The sequence below is a fragment of the Rhinopithecus bieti genome, unplaced genomic scaffold (assembly GCF_001698545.2).
Source record: "Rhinopithecus bieti isolate Rb0 unplaced genomic scaffold, ASM169854v2 scaffold_7985, whole genome shotgun sequence".
Taxonomy (NCBI): Eukaryota; Metazoa; Chordata; class Mammalia; order Primates; family Cercopithecidae; genus Rhinopithecus; species Rhinopithecus bieti.
This window is the reverse complement of record NW_016805762.1, coordinates 2,092,568-2,116,055: the sequence shown is the minus strand read 5'-3', so window position 1 is coordinate 2,116,055 and position 23,488 is coordinate 2,092,568. Positions and strand designations below refer to the sequence as shown.

The window sequence follows — 23,488 nt, the reverse complement described above, 5'->3', positions numbered from 1 at the left end:
AGATAATGGACATAAGAGGCATATAGGTATTGATTCACTTTCTCCATTCAACAGATGATGAAAACCTACTGTGCCTTGGTACTGAGCTAAGCACTGGGACCAGTTAGAGACACTGCAAGCTGGTTGGGTGCAGTGGCTCACGCCTGTAATCCCAACACTTCAGGAGGCCGAGGCGGGCACATCATTTGATGTCAGCAGTTTGAAACCAGTCTGGCCAACATGGTGAAATCCCATCTCTACAAAAAATACAAAACTTAGCCGGGGGTGGTGGCATTCACCTGTAATCCCAACTACTCAGGAGGCTGAGGGGGGAGGATGACTGGAACCCAGGAGGTAGAGGTTGCAGTGAACTGAAATCACTCCAGCCTGAGCAACAGAGTGAGACCCTGTCTCAATAAAAAATAAAAATAAAAAAATACAAACATTGCAAGTTGTCTCAGTAAAAGGTCATATGTAACTACTTTGGGCAGCAACCATGCAAGGAAGCCAGCAAATAGAAGGCATGTGTTCTTTGCGGGTAGCGGGTGTGGAATGTGTAAAGCACTTGTCATTTTAAGGCATTTGTGGACAATATCCTTCTGATATTCCTTATATTACAAGATGGCCAAGTATTCCTGATAACATAATCTATTTTTTGATAACTCACTGAATAAAAAAAGAGCCCATATCAACCTTGCTTTTACAAGTAACTCTCTTATTTTTAAGATTCTTTGACTTTGGAAAGTCCATGTCCTAAAAAAATCTCCGAATGAAGGAATTTCAAAGCTACCCTTGGTCATTTTCTTTGTGTCGACTGTTTATTTTTTGGTTTTCTCAAAAGATGAATAAAAGAAAACTATAACAACATTAATATTTAACCCAAAGGAAAATATTTTAGTGAATCAGAGATATTTTAAATTATGATTTAATCCACACTGGTTTCCTTTTACAGCTGACATGTTCCCATTTTGTAACAGCCATCTGCTATCTCAACAGTATCCCAGATTTAACAAAAGTTTTAACAAAGACTATGACTATACATTAAAAGTATTCAACTTTCTCACCTTAAAACTTATTTTTTTAAAAGCACCCAGTGTTAGCAAAGAGACAGGAAAAAAGAATCTGCTGATAAGTTTGGCAAAAAATTCACCCCACCATTTAGCTTTGGGCAGCTAACCACTTTCCCATCTAGGCTGAGAAAAGGAGCTTGTCTGAGGCTGCTGGTCAAGCACACAATCATCATCACCTTGACAAAGACAACTGCCTGAGCAAGTTTATCGTCAACCTATCATAATTCTCCCCAAACCACGCCAACGAGGTCCCTCCTTGGTAGGTTCCCTCTTTCAAATGCATGCTTCAGGCAATGTCAAGGTAGGTGTAGGTCTGTTTTGAGCAAAGATTATGGCAAGCATCGCAGTTAAAGGACCTAGATAACCGGAGACGGTCCAATTGCATACATTTTTTTTTTTTCACTTAAGGTGATTTGTTAAATATGCCTTTCAAGGTGATGTAACAGTTGTACTCTTAAAATAGTTTCCTATGAAAGTTCAGGAAAAATTGGCCAGGTACAGTGGCTCACACCTGTAATCCCAGCACTTTGGGAGGCTGAGGTGGGTGGATCACAAGTCAGGAGATAGAGACCATCCTGGCTAACACGGTGAAACCCCGTCTCTACTAAAAATACAAAAAATTAGCTGGGCGTGGTGGGGGGCACCTGTAGTCCCAGCTACTTGGGAGGCTGAGGCAGGAGAATGGCATAAACCCGGGAGGCGGAGCTTGCAGTGAGCCAAGATTATGCTACTGCACTCCAGCCTGGCGACAGAGCCAGACTCCATCTAAAAACAGAAAGTTCAGGAAAAATAAATCCTTTCACACACTAAAATGAATGTTGGTCCTGTGCATATAATCACATGAAAAAACCTGGACGAATTCTCCTGCCACCCATCCAGGGAAAGAAAAGCATTTCTTCCCAGGGTTATCACCAAAAATTACAAAGGATTAAAAACAAAACAGCCATTAACCCATACAGAGTAATCGTATAAACTGAAAACAACTCGAACACAAATCATAGGGAGAGAAGAAAAGGAGAATGGAAAGAAGAACAAAAAGTTGTTGCCAGAAGTCCTTTCTATAGAAATGCTTAATAAAATTTGGCAACTGGATATTTCTGTATACTGGATTTTTAAAAATAATCACCACCTTCACAACTTTCAAAGAGAAGGTTCACCTAAAAATCGATCACATGTACACTGTATCACAGGTACATGTCAAAAGAAACTTGACCAGGTATTTATTTCTTTTAGATATAGCTGTCATTGTCCTGAACCACAAGAATCTTCTTTTAAAAAAAGTGTAAATATGTGCATCCCTCAACAAAGGAATCCAGGAGTTTCTTAAGTGCCTAACAGACCCACATTCCCCCTTCTTAATTCCTAGGAATAATAGGCAAATTTTTCTACTTGAATTGCCACTTTCATATCCTATGACCCTTCTACACTGGCCATCAACAATAAAACCATCAACAAATAGACAAAGGAGAACTTAGTGGACTATGAGATGACCTAGTGTGAAAGTAAGCACAATGAGAGTCTAACCAACCCAATAACATCAAATCCCACAAGACAGTCACAAGACTGGAAGACTGAGTCTTCCAGTCCTGGATAACAGAGCAATAAATGCCTACTTGAGAGCAAATGAGATGACCAGATCCAGCTACTAATGGGTAACTGGAATTGCTGAAGAATTAGAGACAATGGAATACCAATTGTTCCAATTCTCAGGACCAAACAATATGACCTGAAACTATTTTGTGTGTTTTCTTATCTCCTCATACACCCATATAAAAAACTGATAAAGCCCAGTACAGTAGTTCACCCAAAACTTTGTGAGGACAAGGCAAGAGGATCACTTGAGGCCAGGAGTTTGAGACCAGCCCTGGGTAACATAGCAAGACCCTGTCTCTAAAATAAAACAAAAAAACAAATACAAGTCATGTGGTTGAACAACTACATATAGATGGTTACTTTTCTAAGGAAATGAAAAATACCCCGGAATCAGTGGGGGGGGGGAAAAAAAAAAGGTACTGACTGCATATATGACTTGCAAACCAACAGGGGATTGGCTATGCCTATTAGAACTTAAACTGTTTAAGTTATTTACCTATTTTTATAAAGAATTATGTCCCAGACTTCTGGTTAAGGATGGTAGACTAAACACACAGCTCTTTGCTGATCCTTCTCCAAAGACACAGGGAAATTTAAAGACATAAACTCACACGTCAAAGGGAACTGGAGACTATAGTCACAAACTTTAAAAGCTAAAAAATAAATGAGTAAGAGTTAAAGGACTCAGATAACCCCCAGTAAAACCAAACCCTAAGGTAAGCATCAGGGAACATTCTCCTACAAAAGGTTCAGAAATTAGAAGTAGAAGATAAAACAGGAAGAACAGAAAATTTTTCTGAAATGCAATCCAATTTCCATATTCCCTTTCTTACTCTTAGGCAGGAGGGCAAATGCCCACCCCTGCAAAAGGCTGAAGATGATCTTTGCAGAGGGTTAAAACAGAGGATTACCTGGACTAGGGATCACCATGTAAGATGGGGCAGCTTAAGTGAACATGCGCAAGCCAGATCCCACTCCATGGTGGGTGGGTAAATGTTTACCAGCTGGCTAAAGAAAGGGGGAATGGGGAGAATGAGGGCAGTTGTTTGTAGTATTTGCTGATTCTGGGGTATAAATATCTTACCATGGCAGCTTCAAGCTACTAAATGATGTCACTGAACACAGTTCAGAAGAGATGCACAGTATGTATTACTATATAGTATTTCACCATATAAACAGAATAAGAGAGTATCCATAATAACAAAATGTAATAAAAACAATCAGAAAGTGATGAGTTTTTGGTATTTATTACCTTGCTTTTTTGAGACAGGGCCTCACTCTGTCACCCAGGCTGGAGTGCGGTGGCACAATCTCGGGTCACTGCAACCTCTGCCTTCCCAGGCTCAAGGGCTTCTCCCACCTCAGCCTCTCAAGTAGCTGGGACTACAGGCATGCACGACCTCGCCCGGCTAATTTTTTATATTTACCTTGGTTTTTTATATAACTTATTTAACTACAAATTTGTATAATTTTAAATAATTGTTATATTTAGCAACTGGCTTGCAAAATTTTCTGAAAATTTAACAATTGGCTCTGATAAGCTACTATGAACCAGCTCTAACACACCACTGACCAGAGCCCCCTCTACCCCTTTCCTAAAGGCTGACACAGTAAGGCCTTGATTTCCAGGAAGGGGAAACTAGAAGAGACTTCTGTGGGAAATCTGCTCAGCCATTATTCTAAAAGGAGAAACACACAGATACTGAAAAATTCCCCAGTCTAAATTTGCCAGCCAGATCATCCCCCAGTGAAGCTTACTTGATAAGCCGTACTTGCATATTCAGAGCTTCTAATCAATTTTTTAAAAATCTCACTATTGAATATGAGCAAACAGCTAGACATCTCTAGCATAAAAGAGATAAAAACAAGAAAAGTTGGAAAAAAGAGAAAGCAGGAACAACTTTATAGGCGTGTGACTTGGGCAGTCATGCAGAGCCGTGGACTTTGAGGCTGATAACTGGTTTAATGCTCTGCTGTTGCCGTCTTTAAATTCTTTTACGGTTTTTTTTTGTTTTGTTTTGTTTTTTTTGAGATGGTCCTGCTCTGTTGCCCAGGCTATAGGGCAGTGGCATGATCTCAGCTCAATGCACCTCAACCACCCAGGTTCAAGTGATCCTCCCACCTCAGCCACCTGAGAGGCTGGGACTATAGACATGTACCACTGTGCTTGGCTAATTTTTTTTTTTTTTTTTTTGGTAGAAACAGGGTTTTGCCATGTTGCCCAGGCTGGTCTCGAACTCCTAAGCTCAAGGGATTCACCCACCTCTACCTCCCAAAGTGCTGGGATTACAGGTGTGAATCACTGCCCCAGCTAATTTTTTTTTTTATTTTTGTAGAGACGGGGTTTCACCATTTTGCCCAGTCGGGTTTCAAACTCCTGACCTCAAGCAATCGACCCGCCTTGGCCTCCCAAAGTGCTGGGATTACAGGCGTGAGCCATTGCACCCAGCCTGTAGTGGAATTGTTTGATAAATGCTGAACAAGGGACTCTACATTTTCATCCTGTACTCAGCCCTGCAAATTATGTAGGCAATTCCTGATAGAGACCATGCAGCCAGAAGAAACCTCTGGAGAAAAACAAATCATTATTTTCAGAAATATTAAGAGAAAATAATCAAATAAGAAGAGCAGTATGCTACCAAAAAAAAAAAAAAAAGAAGACTAAAAGAAGATACTGGGCAAGCACAAGCATGCTTTCTCAGTAGAAATGAAAAACTCAAAAAAAATACAAAGAAATGAAAAACTCAATAGAAAAGGAGGAAAACATTGGAAGACCAGTCCAAAATGTTCAATATCTGAATAACAAGGTTCAAGAGAAAACTAAGGAAGAAAAAAGGTGGGGAGAAAGTCATCAACAAAATAATGCAAAAGTAGTTCCCAGACTGCAAGGATTCATAATTACTCACAATGATGGAAAGGATTCATTAAGTACTCAGCATCAAGTGCCTCACCACATTAAGGCACATTATTGTGAAATTTCTAATGCTGAGGGACAAAGAAAACTGATAACATGAAAAATCAGGAATCAGAATGGCTTAGGTCTTCAGGAGCAATGCAGAAAGCACAGAAGAAACTAGAAAACAATGGAGCTTCCCTTTAATATTCCAAACAAAAATTTTCAAGCTAAAATTCTATGCCCAGCCATACAATCGATTAAGAGTAAGAACAGAGTAAGACATTTTCAGCCTATTAGGATCTCAAAAGTTTAACTTATATAAACCCTTTCACAGGCAGCTACTTGGAGAACCTGTTCTACCAAGATGAAATACTAAACCAAGAAAGAAGACATGAAATCTAAAAAACAGGTAATGCAATGCAAAGAGGTAATGAGTATCTCTAAGGTGCTGGTAAAGGGAAGTCCCAGGATAACAGGTATGCATAAACCCAGTAGGCAACCAGTCCAGATGGGAACACATCTTCAGGAATATGAAGATAATAGAATACTTGAAGTGTCTGACCTTCCTGAAAGTAGATAAGGACAAGTTACAATTTAAAATAAATTAGTGAGAAGTTAACAGAAAAGTAAACAATAAAGAAAAATACAAATTTCATGGAAAACCAAAAGTAATAAAGTAAAAGTAGTCATGATTACTACATGGCCTACCTGTGAATAGCACTTTCAGTCTTAATGTGTCAACACTGAATACTAGTCTAAGCAATGTTATAAATACCTATATATCAGGAAAATGGGACAAAAATATTCCTGGGGATGAGAAAAAAGAACTAAATCCTCATGTGCCACAATGGGAAATCAAAAATCTGAAGCTGAGAAATCAAGAAATGAGAACACAAGAATGCTGTTAAGAACATGGAGGTAAATGCAAAAATAATAAGCTAAAAGAAAGCCTCCAGGAGGGATAAGTGCAGGGGATGAAGTGGGAGAAAGACTGATGCTTTCCAAAACAAGTCTTAAACAGCTATCAACTAAACTATGCACATTTAATATTTCAATCAAAAACACAATGTAAAAGCATAAGAATAGTGATAAAAGTTCAAAACGTTTTAGTTCTTTTTTTTCAGATTAAATTTTCCAACAAGGTTTTCTTTCATTTGTTGTATTCTCCAATTTTCTATAACAAAAATTTAACTCTTGTATAATCAAAACTCAGTATTATCATCTTACTATCATTTTATACATACCTGTTACTACTGTCTGATATTCGCGATCATCTGTAACTCCATTTTCAGCTGTTCCTATGTCATATGATATCCAACCCATTTCCAGGGAATAGACTCAAGGGAAGACAAACATTTATGTGATACCCAATCTGGCACACCTCAGGAAGATAGCAGCTTCCCTTCCAGGAGGTAGCTTGGTAGTTTATACCAAGGTGTGTACTTGGGCAACTCTTTATCTCACATTAGGTTTCCCTCCACAAGGCTACAGTCTGTCAAAGCACTGTAAGACCATCCGTTTCCACTTAAGTTGTGAGAAACTGATAAACACGATAAACTCTAGAATGTGCCCTAAGGTAGCAACAAAATCCTTTTTTTTCATATCTTTATTATTCCCAACACTAAATTACAGGTTTTCAGGGCTGGGCGTGGTGGCTCATGACTGTAATCCCAACACTTTGGGAGGCCTAATTGGAAGGATCACTTGAGCCTAGGAGTTCCAGACCAGCCTGGGCAAAAAAGGGAGACCTCAGCTCTCAAAAAAATTAAAATAAAAAAAACTGCCAGGGATGGTGACATGCCTGTGGTCTTAGCTGCCTGTGAGGCTGAGTTGGGAGAATCACTTTGAGCCTGGAAGGTCGAGCCTGCAGTAAGTTGTGATCATGCCACTGCACTCCAGCCTGCGTGGCAGAGCAAGACCCTGTCTCTCACACACACACAGTTTCCAGTATATGTGATATGGTTAGGCTTTGTGTCCCCACCCAAATCTCATTTTGAATTATAACCCCCATAATCCCTGCACATCAAGGGAGAGAGCAGATGGAGGTAAATGAATCACGATGGGGGTGGTTTCCCCCATGCTGTTTTCAAGACAGTGAGGTCAGTTCTCACGAGATCCGATGGTTTTACAAGTGTTTGGTAGTTCCTCCTGCATTCATTCTCCCTCCTGCCACATTGTGAAGAAGGTGTCTGCTTCTTCACCTTGTGCCATGATTGTAAGTTTCCTGTGGTCTCCCAGCCAAGTGGAACTGTGAGTCAACTAAACCTCTTTCCTTTATAAATTACCCAGTCTCAGGCAGTTTTTTTATAGCAGTGTGAGAACAGACTAATATAGTACATTGATATCAAGAGTGGGGCACCGCTATAAAAATACCTGACAATGTGGAAGCAACTTTGGAACTGGGTAACAGGCAAAGGCTGGAACAGTTTGGAGGACTCAGAAGAAGACAGGAAGATGTGGGAAACTTTGGAGGACTCAGAAGAAGACAGGAAGATGTGGGAAAGTTTGCTGAATGGCTCTGACCAAAATGCTGATAGTGATACGGACAATGGAGTCCAGGATGAGGTGGTCTCAGATGAAGAGGAGGACTTATTAGGAACTGGAATAAAGGTGACTCTTGCTATGTTTTAGCAAGGAAACTGGTAACATTTTGCCCCTACCTTAGAGATCTATGGAACTTTGAACTTGAGACAGATGATTTAGGGTATCTCATGGAAGAAATGTTTAAGCAGCAAAGCTTAAGAGGTGACTTGGATGCTCTTAAAAGCATTCAGTTCTATGCATTCACAAAGAGATGGTTTGGAATTGGAACTTATATTTAAAAAGGAAGTAAAGCATAAAAGTTTGGAAAATTTGCAGCCTGGTGATGTGACAGAAAAGAAAAATCCATTTTCTGAGGAGAAATTCAAGCCAACTACAACAATTTGCATAAGTAACAAGAAGCCAAATGTTAATTGCCAAGATGACGGGGAAAATGTTTCCAGGGCATGCCAGAGGTCTTCACAGCAGCCCCATCCCATCACAGGCCTAGAGGCCCAGGAGAAAAAATGGTTTCCTGGGCCAGGCCCACAGTCTTGCTGCTTTGTGCAGTCTCAAGACTTGGTGCCCTGCATCCCCACTGGGGTGAAAATGGGGCAACGTACAGCTCAGGCCATTGCTTCAGAGGGTGCAAGCCTCAAGCCTTGGCAGCTTACACATGGTATTGGGCCTGTGGGTGCATAAAAGTCAAAAACAGGTTTGAGAACCTCTGTCGAGATTTCAGAGGATGTATGGAAACATCTGGATGATCAGGCAGAAGTCTGCTGCAGGGTGGAGCCCTCATAGAGAACCTCTGCTAGGGCAGTGTGGAAGGGAAATGTGGGGTCAAAGCCCCCACACAGAGTCCCCACTGGGGTACTGCCTAGTGGAGTTGTGAGAAGAGGGCCACCATCCTCCAGACCCCAGAATGGTAGGGCCACTGACAGCTTGCAGCGTGCTTCTAGAAAAGCCACAGATACTCAACGCCAACCTGTGAAAGCCTCTGGGAACGGGGCTGTACCCTGCAGAGCCACAGGGGTGGAGCTGCCCAAGGCCATGGGAGCCTAAATCTTGCATCAGCGTGACATAGATGTGAGACATGGAGATCATTTTGGAACTTTAAGGTTTTTTTTTTTTTTTCCTTCTTTTTTTGAGACAAGAGTCAGGAGTCTCACTCTGTCTCCCAGGCTGGAGTACAGAGACGTGATCTCAGCTCACTGCAACCTCCGCCTCCCAGGTTCAAGTGATTCTCCTTACTCAGTCTCCCGAGTAGCTGGGATTACAAGCACATGCCACCACGCCCAGCTAATTTTTGTATTTTTAGTAGAGACGGAGTTTCACCATGTTGGTCAAGCGTGTCTCGAACTCCTGACCTCGTGATCTGCCTGCCTCAGCCTCCCAAAGTGCTGGGATTACAGGCGTTAGCCACCATTATCTGGCCAAAACTTTAAGATTTAATGAATAATTAGCTGGGCGTGGTGGTGGGCACCTGTAATCTCAGCTACTCGGGAGGCTAAGGCAGGAGAATCACTTGAACTCAGGAGGCGGAGGTTGCAGTGAGCTGAGATTACACCACTGCACTCCAGCCTGGACGACAAGACCAAAACTCCCTCTCAAAAAAACAAACAACAAAATAAAAAAAGGATTTAATGACTGCCCAGCCAGATTTTAGACTTACATGGGACCTGCAGGCCCTTTGTTTTGACTAATTTCTCTCATTTGGAACAGGAACATTTACCCAATGCCTGTATCTGATCCACTATATCTTGGAACTAACTAACTTGCTTTTGATTTTACAGGCTGCTAGGCAGAAGGGACTTGCCTCGTCTCACATGACACTTTGGAGTTGGACTTCAGAGTTAATGCTGGAATGAATTAAGATTTTGGGGGGGCTGTTAGGAAGGCATGATTGGCTTTGAAATGTGAAAGGGATATGAGATTAGGAGGGGCCAGGAACACAATGATATGGTTGGGCTTTGTGTTCCCACCCAGCTCTCATCTTGAATTATAATCCGCATAATCCCCACATGTCAAGGGAGAGAGCAGGTGCAGGTAACAAACATGGGGCAGTTTCCCCCATGCTGTTCTCATGATAGTGAATGAATTCTCACAAGATGTAATGGTTTTGCAAGTGTCTGCTAGTTCCTCCTGTGTTCCCTCTCCCTCCTGCCACATTGTAAAGAAGGTACCTGCTTCACCTTCCACCATTAAGTTTTCTGAGTCCTTCCAAGTCATGTGGAACTGTGAGTCAATTAAACCTCTTTCCTTTATAAATTACAGTCTCGGGCAGTTTTTTACAGCAGTGTGAGAATGGACTAATACAGTATGTAAATTGCAACATGCAGTATATTGTTTTAATGCAATCAAACAGCATTTGTTCTTATTTTGTCTTTATATATGTCAGGTTGGATTTTTTTTTTTTTTTCTTGCAGTGATAGGTTGACTCTTATCTAGCTAGAAAAGTTAGTGTGGTCAGAGTTTATAAAACAGTTCAGATAAGAAAACACTAACACATCTTGTATTTACCTCCAAATTTGATGATGGTTATCACAGGATGTTTAAGAAATTTGCTTAGCAAAGAGAACAGAAGCAATCTGCAGATAGATATAGTCCAGCCAAGGCAGATACACGTTTTCACTTATTCCCTTAAGAGTGATTTGGTTTGTATGGATTTGGTATAAAATCATTTCTGGATTTAAGGAAAACTAAACAAGGTTTTATAGCTTGTTATGTTGGTAGGCAGGCAGCCATGAAGAAACCCTAATCTAAAAGATTCCTTTTACACTTAAAATTGAGGTAGGATAGACACACCTGAAGGCATAGTCTACATTTCTCATCTTCATTCTTCCTAATGAGGCCAAAAATTATCCTGTCTTCATTATTAATCAGCAAACCCTGGTTTGGTGGTGTGACCTGCAGGTCCATGAGCACTCCCCACTTCCACTCTAACAATAGTAAAATACTCTATTGGCATGAAATGCTACTTGAATTTTTCTCTCAACTGGCAACAAAAGTAACCTATTACTAGCATTTCTCTTTTTCTCAAAGCCAAATTAGATTTTGCCAATTTACACAGAGAACAAATGTACTTCCACATTAATAGCTATTACCAACTTGGTCTTATTCAAACCTTTATGTTCACACTCCAGTACTTTAGGTAAACAGTACTAATCTCTTGTCCATTCTAGATAACTCACAGGCTTCAAGGAAGTTCATCTGGTTTCTTGCTACCTCCATCCATCCCCATGTCAACCTTCCCAAAAAAGCAACTCAAGTTTTTTGTTCTGTTTTTGAAACAGCTTACTTTTTCCATCCGGAGTTTTCCCAAACTATTTCAGGGTTCTGACAATTCTGCCAGTGACTAAGTCTTCTCCTGGGAATAGCTGCCTCATTATCACTATTAAAAACAGTCACTCCTAATACTGACTGATAAGGATCAGAAAACTCATTGTAACTCAATGCAAATCCCACTCTACCCAATCTAAAGATAAATGCATTACGAATGGAATAACAGGCTTAACAAAGGACAGAACTCCAGCAGTCTTTGTGTCACAATGAAGCTACTGAGTTTTGTATGGATTTCTAATTATTACAAATATGAAGAATTTGTTACCATTTCCTCCCTCAAAACCAGTTAGTATGTAAATTACTAACAGCCAAGCAAGCAAAAAAATAAAAAAGAGAAACACAAAAACTCAGCAGTGAATGTGCTAATATTTTTAAAGTAATGCAGCCTTCCAACTGATTTTCTGTTTCAGAAATAATTTTATGCAGTACATGTGTTGTGTGGGTAACTTTTGTTCTTGGCAAGCTAGCCCTCCTGCTTAAAAAATCAGATCTAAGTTTAAATAAGAGGTCTTCTCCTAACCCCTCAAATGGAACAACTGTTTAGAAGCTTAATTCTTGCAAAAAGGATATCCAAATAATCATAAATTTATTTTTATCATCATTTTGCTCTATCTAGCTTGCTCTGTACTAGAGGAATGTGACACAATCATAGCCCATCATTCTGGAAACCTGAGACACTGCTGTAGGGACATCTCCCCCATCCACACACCGCCACACTCCTGCAAAAAAAACAGCAGTGTCCAGAAAGTTTTCTTCACATAAACCTTGGCCATTTTGTATTCACAGGAATATTTAACTTTGTTCCATAAACTCTTCTGGAAGTGTGTAAAGACTATAAACTCCTATAATACTTTTTTGAAGCAAAAAGTGTGTATACCCACACACACACAGAATACCAATTATATTCAAATACAGTTAAAATAGTTTCAAAAACTAATGATATTAAGTAAATACATGTTTTTTTTAACATATTAAATAACAAGCTCTAATAACAGGTCTACTAGTTACCATAATTTCCAAATGGTAATCAACACAAATGGTATTTTCATGATGTCTGCAAGAACTACAATGTAGTAAGAAAATAGCTGTGATTTCTGTTGATGACAAAATCACAGGTACTGGTAGTACTGCAGTGGTTAGAAATGCTACATTTCAGTCAGAGACTAGCAAAAATGAGTAACTTTTTTCTCAAATTCACAGACCTCTGAAGCTTTTAAACCATAATCATTCTCAAGCATTTAAAGAGGTACTGAGATCTCTTGGTTCAAACTCTTCATTTTAAAGGTGAGGGAATTAAGGAGGAATTTGATGATATTGCTTGCCTAGAGTATCTTGATTCCAAATCAGGAATCACTGGGTATTGTTTACAGTAAGCCACTGTTTTCTTCTGAAAATCTTGAACCTCAAATCTAGCAATACTTGGCGGTTACAATAGAGAGTAAAGAACAATATACTTCAAGGTAAGAAAATTTATTATAGTTTCTATGTGCACCTCAGTTTCATCATCTGTAAAATAAAAATAACTAACCTGACTATGGAAGAACCTTAACATGAAAACCAAATTTTAAAATCCATGTTAAGTACTACAGCGAGACAATGAATTACATGAGAAATTGGACAAGTTATTCTTTTTCCTTAGTGTACTTTAAGTATCATCAAATACTATTTCATACATTAAATATCTTTAAAACTATCCAGTAGATCTCCTGAAAAACAGACTGACTTTAGTAATAAGCCTCTTCCAATGAAAAATATGTTTAGAACAAAAAACTAGCTTTGGAGTCAGGTATGTGCCTGCAATAAGATATATGCCTGCAATTCTATGCAAAATGCTTGTTTTCTCTGACCCTCTATATTAGCCTGTTCTCGCACTACTAATCACAATCATAGCAGAAGGTGAATGAGGTGCAAAGTCACATCTTACACAGCAGCAGGCAAGAGAGCTTGTGCAGGGGAATCCCATTTATAAAACCATCAGATCTCGTGAGACTTACTACCACGAGGAGAACAGTATGGGAGAAACCTGACCTCATGATTCAATTATCTCCACCTGGCCCTACCCTTGACACACGGGGATTATTACAATTCAAGGTGAGATTTGGGTGGGGGCACAGCCAAACCATTTCATCCTCCATTTCTGAATCAGTAAAATGGGAATAAATGCTAACAGTCATACGAGATTGCCATGAAGGTCATTAAATGCCAGTCCCCTTCTCTTAAAGGTGTCCATGAAAAATAATATAATTTAGAGGTAACCTCCTAAAGCAACAAGGAAACTTTTCTAATTTCTGCATTATATTTACTTTTTCCTCCATCACTTGATAAAGTTATTTTAAATTAGAATAAAGTAGGACACAAAAAAACCTTTGCTCATGTCAGTACGTTATCTCTCAGCAACTTAAACACTCAAACCAACGGCCATTCTTTCTAACTGGTTTATAAAGAAATTATACAGTAAAGATGTGCAGTGAAGGAAAGGGATTATAACCAAATTTTCAAACCAGACAGAAGTAAATAAACATTTGGACGACAAGAGTCACACGAAATAATTTAACAGCTTATGTGTTTAATCACAGAAGAGGGGGAAAAAAATGCCAACAGCAGCAAGGCCACTCACTTTCCCACACATCATTTTGCCTGCCTCCACGAAAAGAATTCAAAGAGGTCCACTGTAGGCAAGTTACAGTGACAAACATGCAAACACATTTTAGTTGACTAGAAAAAACATACAGAAAATATAGTAGGTAGTCCAGAGAGCACAAAAGGCTAGTAGTACAAAGCAGATCTGCTAAACAGAGGGGCGGGAAAAGAACCATTATCTGTCATGCCCTCCTGTCACACCCTTTTATTTGTAGCCATAACTGCAAGCTGTTTTAAAGACAATGGCAATGGATGAAGGGTACCTTCATGCTGTGCCAAAGCACACATACATAGCAATTCAGAACAATCAGCCTTGCTTTCACCAGAGCAAAGGGTGCAGCCAAATGAAATGGGTGGATACCATATTAAACAATCTCAGAATTAACTAATAGGATATAGGAAAAAATTATTTCAATGCAGATGCTAAGTTCCCTTCCTCCTTTACACAATAAAATTTTTTACTATTTGAAAAGCACTACTTGAGAAAGGTTTCCATTTACTAAGACCTAAATATGGCCTGTTTTGTTTTGTTTTGAGAAGGAGTCTCACTTTGTGGCCCAGGCTGAACTGCAGTGGTGCAATCTCAGCTCCTTGCAACCTCCACCTCCCAGGTTCAACTAATTCTCCTGCCTCAGCCTCCCAAGCAGCTGGGATTATAGGCGTGTGCCACCACGTCTGGCTAATTTTTGTATTTTTAGTAGGGACGGGGTTTCACCATGTTGGCCAGGCTGGTCTCATCTCCTGACCTCAAGTGATCTGCCCCCTCAGCCTCCCAAAGTGTTGGGATTACACTCGTGAGCCACCACACCCAGCCAGTCTGTTTTTAAACAAAGGTTTGAAAGACCACGTACCATTTCCTTGTATAATCTGTTAAAATATATGCACTGGATGTTGGATTTGACATCATGTAATTTCAAAATTATGCTGTGTAGAAATGACTTTAGTGGAAACCTTTAAAAACATGTAAGCATTGTGACTCTAAAGAAAACCACTTGTTCCACAAAGTGCAAACTGAATGAAGCCAACAAGTAACAACATAAAGTCTAATGTGTAGTTTGTTGTGGGTTTCTACTGCTTTTATTCCTTAGGAAACAAATTATTCTCCCATATGGTTTCCCTGACTCCATTTTCCCTAATCATAATGAAGTCCAAAACATTAAGCAATTAAGCAACTTTTTGGAAGTTCAGTGTTCACATAACTCAACTTCACGGCTTACTACGAGCTGAGCATAAACTCAAATTGTTTTTTTTCTTTTTTTAATGATTGGGAAAAGAGGAGGACTATGTATTATATACATGCATACATACTTAAGTAGGCCTTTAAGCTAGAATGTAAAGTTCAGTTGATCAAACATTGAACTACTTTACTACTAGACCACACAGGTTTAAAATGTGATACTTTGTCATTGTGGTTCTGCTGACAGGCTTCAGGGCAAAAATCAGAAAGGAGATGAAAACCCAGCCTCAAAATTGATAAATTACGACTTCACAGCCAAATCAATGTAGCCTTACACATAGATACAGTACTTGCAGTAACGGGGATAAATATAGGGGATAAAATTCAGATCAGGAAAAATTCTGCTATTGAAGCTGATTCAGTAAAATTTTGTAACGTAATTTTATTGCTGACTTTCCCCTCCCCTGTACGACTCCTATTGTAGAGGTTTCTTTCAAGGCTTTTTTTTTTTTTTTTTTTTTTTTTTTTTTAAGGAATGCAGTGGCACGATCTCGGCTCACAACCTCTGCCTCCTGGGTTCAAGCTATTCTGCCTCAGCCTCCCAAGTAGCTGGGGACTACAGACATGCACTATCACACCCGGCTAATTGGTGTATTTTTTGGTGGAAATGGGGTTTCACTATGTTGCCCAGGCTGGTCTCGAACTCCTGACCTCAAGTGATCCACTCAACTCAGCCACCATGCACCGCGCCCGTTGCTCTGTCACCAGGCTGGAGTGTAGTGGGGCAATCTCAGCTCACTGCAACCTCCACCTCCTGGGTTCAAGCGATTACTCCCCTCTGCCTCAGCCTCCTGAGTAGCTGGGACTTACAAGCAAGCACCACCATGCCAGGTTAATTTTTTGTATTTTAGTAGAGACAGGGTTTCACCATGTTGGCCAGGATGGTCTCGATCTCCTGACCTCGTGATCCGCCCACCTTGACCTCCCAAAGTGTTGGGATTATAGGCATGAGCCTCCAGGCCCGGCCAAGACTCGTTTTTGAAATAGTCTTTTTCATTTGCAATTCCAATGCACTAATTAGGATGTTTATTTGAGGTTAAATGCTGGTGTGAGAGAAATCTATTGCTCAAACTAAACTGAAAGGGAAGGTGATTGAAAGGGGAGTTCGGCAACTCCTGCCCTAATAGACTCAAGAATAGGAACAGACTATGATAATTTTCACCAAAAGTACAAAACACAATAGGTTAAAATACATTTTAAATACATCTTTTTTAAAAGATTTTGAAAAACCAAACCTGTCTTATAGAGCTCCAAACCTAGAAAGATTATTACAATAAAAATGGGCTAGGTTGGGTTGGGCACAATGGCTCAAGCCTATAATCAACACTTTGGGAGGCTGAGGTGGAAGGATCACTTGAGGCCAGGAGTTCGAGACCAGCCTGGAAAACACAGCAAGACCTCGTCTCTACTAAAAATGTAAAAAGTAGCAGGACACGGTGGTATGCACTTGTGGTCCCAGCTACTCCAGAGGCTGAGGCAGAGGATCACCTGAGCCCAGGAGTTTGACCTTGCAATGAGCCAAGATCATGCCACTGCACTCCAGCCTGAGTGACAGAGCAAGACCTTGTCTCAAAAAAGGAAAAGCGGGGTGGGGGACTGGCTGGGTGCTACAGCTCATGCCTATAATCCCAGCATTCTGAGGCGGAAGAGGACTGTTTGAGGCCAGGAGTTTGATACCAGCCTGGGCAACACAGTACGATCCTGTCTCTACAAAACATTTTAAAAATTTTTAAAAAAGTAAAAGAGAAAGATTTTCAAGGATGAGAATAATCATGATGACGTTAATGAGTTGAAGAGCTGGTGTTTCAAGTACTGAAAATAATCTGCTATTCCTAACATAAAAAGTACAGCACTCAATACATGGTAGAGTTTTTACTGTTTTTAATGATAGAAATGAGGTTACCACAGTAAAGGCTAAAATCACAAGCATAAACATAGACTTAGAGCTAGTTTCATTAGAATTAAGATATACGCTAACTCATACTAAACAATTTCATCATTTTAACAGCATACATGTCACTGTAACTAAGCAATAAATCCAAACACTATTATTTCCCCGTATCAGATGGCTTATTTCTGATGTAAAATCACTATCACAAGGGACACAAAACAGAGGGCTTCCCAGTAAGTCTGGTGAAACAACTCTTCTTTACATCAGTCCCAGAAGATCCATATAAATCACAGTAACCAACGGGAACTGAAACTGACTCTCTATTCACCTCCCTTGCATCTGGACTCTCTCATTTCTTCTTAGGCAGTAACATGGTCCTGGTACACATGGCTTCCTGGCCTCCACACTCACGACGCTTGTCTGAATCCGCTGAATTCACAACATCATTCTCCCTTTCACAAAAGTTATTCTTTTTATTAAGAGGGAGTGGGAAGCAAAATGAGGAAGAAAATTAAGGGTTTTTTTTTAAGAAAGAATATAAAGAAAGAAAAGCATGTTCCCATAAATTCCCAGAAACTTTACAACTATTAAAAAAAAAAAGAATGGGAGGGGGCAGTTGTCCTAGCTACCAAATTCTACTTTGTGATACTTGATAAAAGCTAGTCTACTTAGTAAATTATATCATGACCTTAGATATACCCATTCACACATATAAGACACTCTCTCCTCCCCAAATTTTTAAAGCAAAATAGCATCTTAATTCCTCCTATAAAGCCTGGATTCTGCCCTAAGAGAAGCTACATCTTAGTTCTATGGCCTTGGGCATGTCACTATTTCTGAGTCTGACATTTCATAGAGCTGTGATGAGGGTTAGATTACTTAGCACAGTATCCAGCTGATACTATAATTATGCAGGTTCACCCTGTCTACTTTGTTCAAAGCAAATCAAAATGAGTGCTCATTCTTGCATCATCTTTTTTCACAGCTGACAGTTCTTATAATGGTGCTAACACACAGTGAAGTACTCAAAATTTAAATAGCCCATGCTTAAAAAAAAAAAGCCTGTGAAGAGAAATTAATGCACATTAAAACATACTATTCTGTTTTCAGAATTTATTCCAGAAGAGAAACTATCTTTGCCTAAATTAAAGATCTTTAGGGGGCAAAACACTGGTGACAAGACTTGCTCACCTCAGCAGTATTCAATCCCGTATTAGCCGACAAGCCCTGACAACTATTAGCCTCTTTACTACTTCCACTATTCACCAAGAAAAGGAAACACATCTAGTGCAAACCAAAAGCAAGTCCCTAATTCTTTCCTGCATTTGCCCCAAAACTACTTACATTAGATTTTAAAAGATTTTCCAAAGAAAACAGAATTTCTTAGTCTTTAACCAATTCTTCTCTAAATCCAGGAAACATAAAACTTGTTTCTGTATCTAGTAAGTAAGCACTTAGCACTACTTTCTAATTATAAAGCCTACTCTAGCCACAGAGTCTATGAGTAAAATAGCTACTAAAGGAGTTTAAAAGGCTTGAAAAGACTCCTATATCTCCATACTTCCCTGCCCCCAAACAAGATAATACAGGCCAAGTGCAGTGGCTCACACCAGTAATCCTAGCACTTTGGGAGGCCAAGGCAGGAGGACTGCTTGAGGCCAGGCATTCCAGACCAACCTGGGCAACATGGTGAGACCCTGCCTCAATTAAAAAAAAAAAAAAAAAAAAAGACTACACAGTCACTTGATGAGAGCAAGGCTATTTAAAAATTTCTATCCTGTTAACTGCCTAACATCATACAAACTTTCTACACAGCCAGACGAGGCAAACTAACAGATGACAGTCATCCCAGGTCTAAATCTACCTATCTGCCTATCTCTATATAGCTGAAGAGAAATATATACCAAAAAATTACCTCCGTGTAATGTCCTGCTATTCAAACCTAGAAGTTTAGTTGGAATACTCCTATCAGTAAACTGTTTTGAGGTCTCATAAAAGAAACTATCACTTAAGGAGCCAGGACTGCTGCTTTATTTTTGTTCTCAATCGACTTTACACATGTAATTTTGCAGCCAGTTTGTGTTTCCTTGCTGCTAGAGCTGCATCTGCATCTTTTGGAGAGTCTCCTTATTTGGTCCCAGTTTCCTATGGCCTCTGATCTGCTGCTCTGCCTTGCTGGTAATCCAATTATCATTCTTCCTATATGCTTAAAACTGATCTAATGCCTATCTTCTGAACTGTACTATTTGCCAGACAGGGACCAGAGTAGTATGGGGAGGGGAGCCAAGAAAAAGCAGACTGTGGTATGGTACACGTGACATGACTCACCTGTTCTAACTGTTCCATAACCTGTTCTGACCAAGTGGCTCAGATAATACTGCCTGGCTCACTCTGAAAGACTTGTTCTTGATCCCAACCTAACCTATTACACTGGGCATGACATTCCTGGCCATGTGCCTTGTCCCTAAAACTTTCTACTGAAAATAGCAGAGTTTCACAATTAATTATGGCCATACTTACAGAAAAGGAAATTAACATTCAAGTCTCCTCCCTAAATACTTTCTCACTCAAGACCTACCAAAGGCCACCGATATAAATACAGCAATGCCCTTATTTTACAGATGAGAAAACTATGGTACTTCACTATCTTCACATTTAAGAAAGTAAAACTAACAATACTAGATACTGTATAATGTTAACAAAGAAGTTTTTCTTGTTTTTTATTTTATTTTTATTATTTTTTTGAGACAGTGTCTCACTGTCACCCAGGCTAGAGTGCAGTGGCACAATCACAGTTCATGGGAGCCTTCCAGGCTCAGGTGATCCTCCCACCTCAGCCTCCCAAGTAGCTAGGACTACAGGCACATGCCAACACATGGCTAATTACTGAATTTCTGTTGAGATGGGGGTCTCACTATATTGCCCAGGCTAGTCTCAAACTTCTGGAGACAACCAGTCCTCTCATCCCGGCCTCCCAAAGTACAGGCATGAGCCACCATGCCCAGCCAAAACGACTCTTTTTAACATTGCCCTACAGAGCTGATTTTCCTTGTTCATTATATGAAAATCAGTCCACTGCAGTAACAAGGAATCTGGTTTACAACTTCTAATTCACTATCATTTCACCTTACAAATTCTCCTTTACCAAAAATAAAAGGCTACACCTTAAATAGTGACTGGCACCATGTGCTTTTGTAGCATTTAAATCAAATCCTAAAATTTACAAAATAACTTTAGTATATTCAAAATTACAAGAATATTTAGTATGCTTAATGGGATATAAAGCTTAATAAAAAGACATCATTCATTCTAGACAAAATAATTCCTTCTGGGGAAGATACCTAAAATACTGTGTGGGAAAATGACCGACATTTCATTACAAAGACTTTTGAACTGTTTTAAATTTTACTATGTGCATATATTATATATTCTAAAACTAAGTATACCTATAGATTCAATCACCAATTTACAGGAAATAGAGGACATAAGAAAGAAAGTGTTGAACTGAGCCACAGATGTAATCATTAAAATCCAGACTCTGAGAAACACTAGAACATAGTTTCTTCTTTTTTGAGACAGAGTCTTGCTCTGTCACCCAGGCTGGAGTGCAGTGGCACAATCTCAGCTCACTGCAACCTCCGCCTCCTGGATTCAAGTGATTCTTCCGCCTCAGCCTCCCGAGCAGCTGGGACTACAGATGCGTGCCACCAAGGTCCCACTAATTTTTGTATTTTTTTTTTTAGTAGAGATGGGGTTTCACCATATTGGCCAGGCTGGTCTCAAATCCTGACCTCGTGATCCACCCACCTCGGCCTCCCAAAGTGCTGGGATTATAGGTGTGAGCCACCACGCCCGGCCACAACATGGTTTCTTGAACAAAAAAAAAATTACCAACAAGAGGTAGTAAAACGGACTATAGACTAAAGGGTTAGACTTAAAGGTCATTATCAACCAACTACAAGGTAGAGACTTTATATGGATCCTGATTCAAACCATTACCAAAATAACTATGACATCTGAGACAAATGGATATGTGAATACTAGATACTTGAAGATATTAAAGAATGAAGGGGTGATAATGGTATTGTGGATATGTACATATGCAGATATAGTCTGTATCTTTAAAAGACAAGGATTCTTTAACATCAGTTATATACATGTTATATATGTATATGTAACTCATGTTAAAGAATCCTTATCCATATATAAATATACACACACATACTCATTTTAAATAATCCTTTCCCCCTTTCAAAGATACAGACTAGACTGCCAATAAAATAATATCCACTCTGGAATTTGCCTGAGAATAATTCAGGAGGAGGAAGTTGGAGGGGAATACATCAAACAAACGGGCATTTGATAATTTCCCCTCCTACATGAGTAGAGTGGTTGATAACTGTTGAAGCTGGGTGATAAGTACATGAGGGGTTTCTTATATGGATTCCACCTACTTTTGTTTGAAATTTCCATAGCAAGTTAGAAAGTCAAACATTTACAAAATGTATGTAAATGAAAATGGGTCATTTAAAATGATAACCACAAACTTGAATATATTTTAATATTTTCAATATTTAATATATCTATTTTAATATTTTCAATATTTAATATATTGTAATATTTTAGATAACAAAAAGGAATCTGAGGATACTAAGACTCAGATCAATCTAAGGCAACAGATCAGTTTTGTTAGGTGGGGATAATGGCACTGTGGTTACGGGGGGAAAATATCTTTTTAAAAGACACATACCAACGTAATTAGAGCCAACATGACATCTCTAGAATTTGCTTTCTTTGGATTTGGAAACAGTTTATTTTACAGAAATTCAACATTATAAACAGCAGGCACTTCCCCCCCACTGTCACTCTCCTCCATCCGTCCCCACCCGTCCCACCAGGTGCAGATCACGCTATGCAGAGAGCGAGCAGCAATGCGGTCCCACTGCTTTGGAGTGAGTCGAGAGCGATGGAACCTGCCTGCACCACATCCATCCTGCCTGCCTCGCACATGCACACGCCTGCTCGCTGCGCAGGCCACCAGAAACCTGGCTCAGCCCGCGCTGGACCCAGCCCACTTCTCCAAATCCTTCATGTTGTCGTCTTCCTCTTCTTTCTTCTTGGCGGGTTTTGATGGTAGGGCTATAGAGGGAACACTTGGTAGAGGGACTGTTTCGGGTCCACTGATTTCCAGCAAATTCTTGTCTAGTTCCTCCTGTTCTAGTTCTTAATTCCACCATGAGCTCATCCTCGTCAAACTTCTCTCCAAACCCTACAGGTTTCGAAATTGCTGTTGAAATCTCCTCCGCAAGTTCTTGCTGGTCAGCAATGTCGTGCATTAACTCATCAACTTTATCGATGTTCATGTTGTCATGTGCCGTCTTCATGGCGTTGGCGGCACAGCCCATGTTCTTGAGCACCTCGTTGTTGGTGTTGGCATTCTCCAGGGCCTGCCACTGGAACTCGATGGTTGATAATGTGCCGCTGATCTGTGCCAGCTGCTTCTCAGACCTCATTTTATGCTTCGGTGCCTGGAGGGCCGCGCGCTTGTTTTTGGTGCCCTGCTTCTTGGCAGCAGTCAGCTCCTGCTCGATTTTCTTCTCCAGGAACTCCTGTTTCTTGCTGAACATCTCTCCTCCGTGTCCTGCAGCCACTGGATGGCCTCCTGGGGGGTCGGGCCGCCCTTGCCGGCGTTACCCCACTCCAGTCCCGAACAGCCTCAGGAACACCTAGGAACACCTACATGGTTGCTGCTCGCCGCGCCAGCCTTCGCTGCCCCCTCCAGCTCAGATCGCTCCCAGTCCCGCTGCTCCCTGCCGCCGCAGGCCTCTCCTCCGCCGCCGCCAAATGTTGCAGTCAGACTGCTAGGGTTCACACCCTGGTTCTGCCATTTACTATTTGGTGTCCTAAGTTACTTAACACCTTACTAGCCTCTTGGTGCCCCAGTTTTCTCATCTGTAATATTTGGACAATAATAGTACCCACCTATTAAGGTTGTTAGGAAGATTTGCTTTAAAATACATAGTAAATGCCTAACATATAGTAAGTGCTCAGAGCATGTTAATTTTCCTTTCTCTTTACTAGCAAAAACGATTATGTGATTTACATATGGTAGTGATAGCCTCTGTTGGAAATTTTGACAGGAGTAGGTAATTTTAGATTGTTTTTCTTTTTAGAACCTCAAAGAACACTTGGTATCATTACATGAAATGCTAAAATGTGTTTGTGCAAATATTTTCATAAAAGTCTTTGAAAAACCCTCTACTTCTTCCCAAGAAAGGATCTCACTAAAGATTACTTGATTAAAAAAAAAAAAACCC

At 40.1% G+C, this 23,488-nt stretch overlaps 1 protein-coding gene and 1 pseudogene across 5 annotated transcripts in view; both read right to left on the bottom strand.

Annotated features, from left to right (window-relative positions):
- FBXO34 (F-box protein 34) overlaps window positions 1-23,488 on the bottom strand; it is a 113,438-nt gene that overhangs the window by 29,094 nt on the left and 60,856 nt on the right. The window lies entirely within an intron of this gene.
- LOC108530634 (charged multivesicular body protein 4b pseudogene) overlaps window positions 21,901-23,488 on the bottom strand; it is a 5,087-nt pseudogene continuing 3,499 nt past the window's right edge.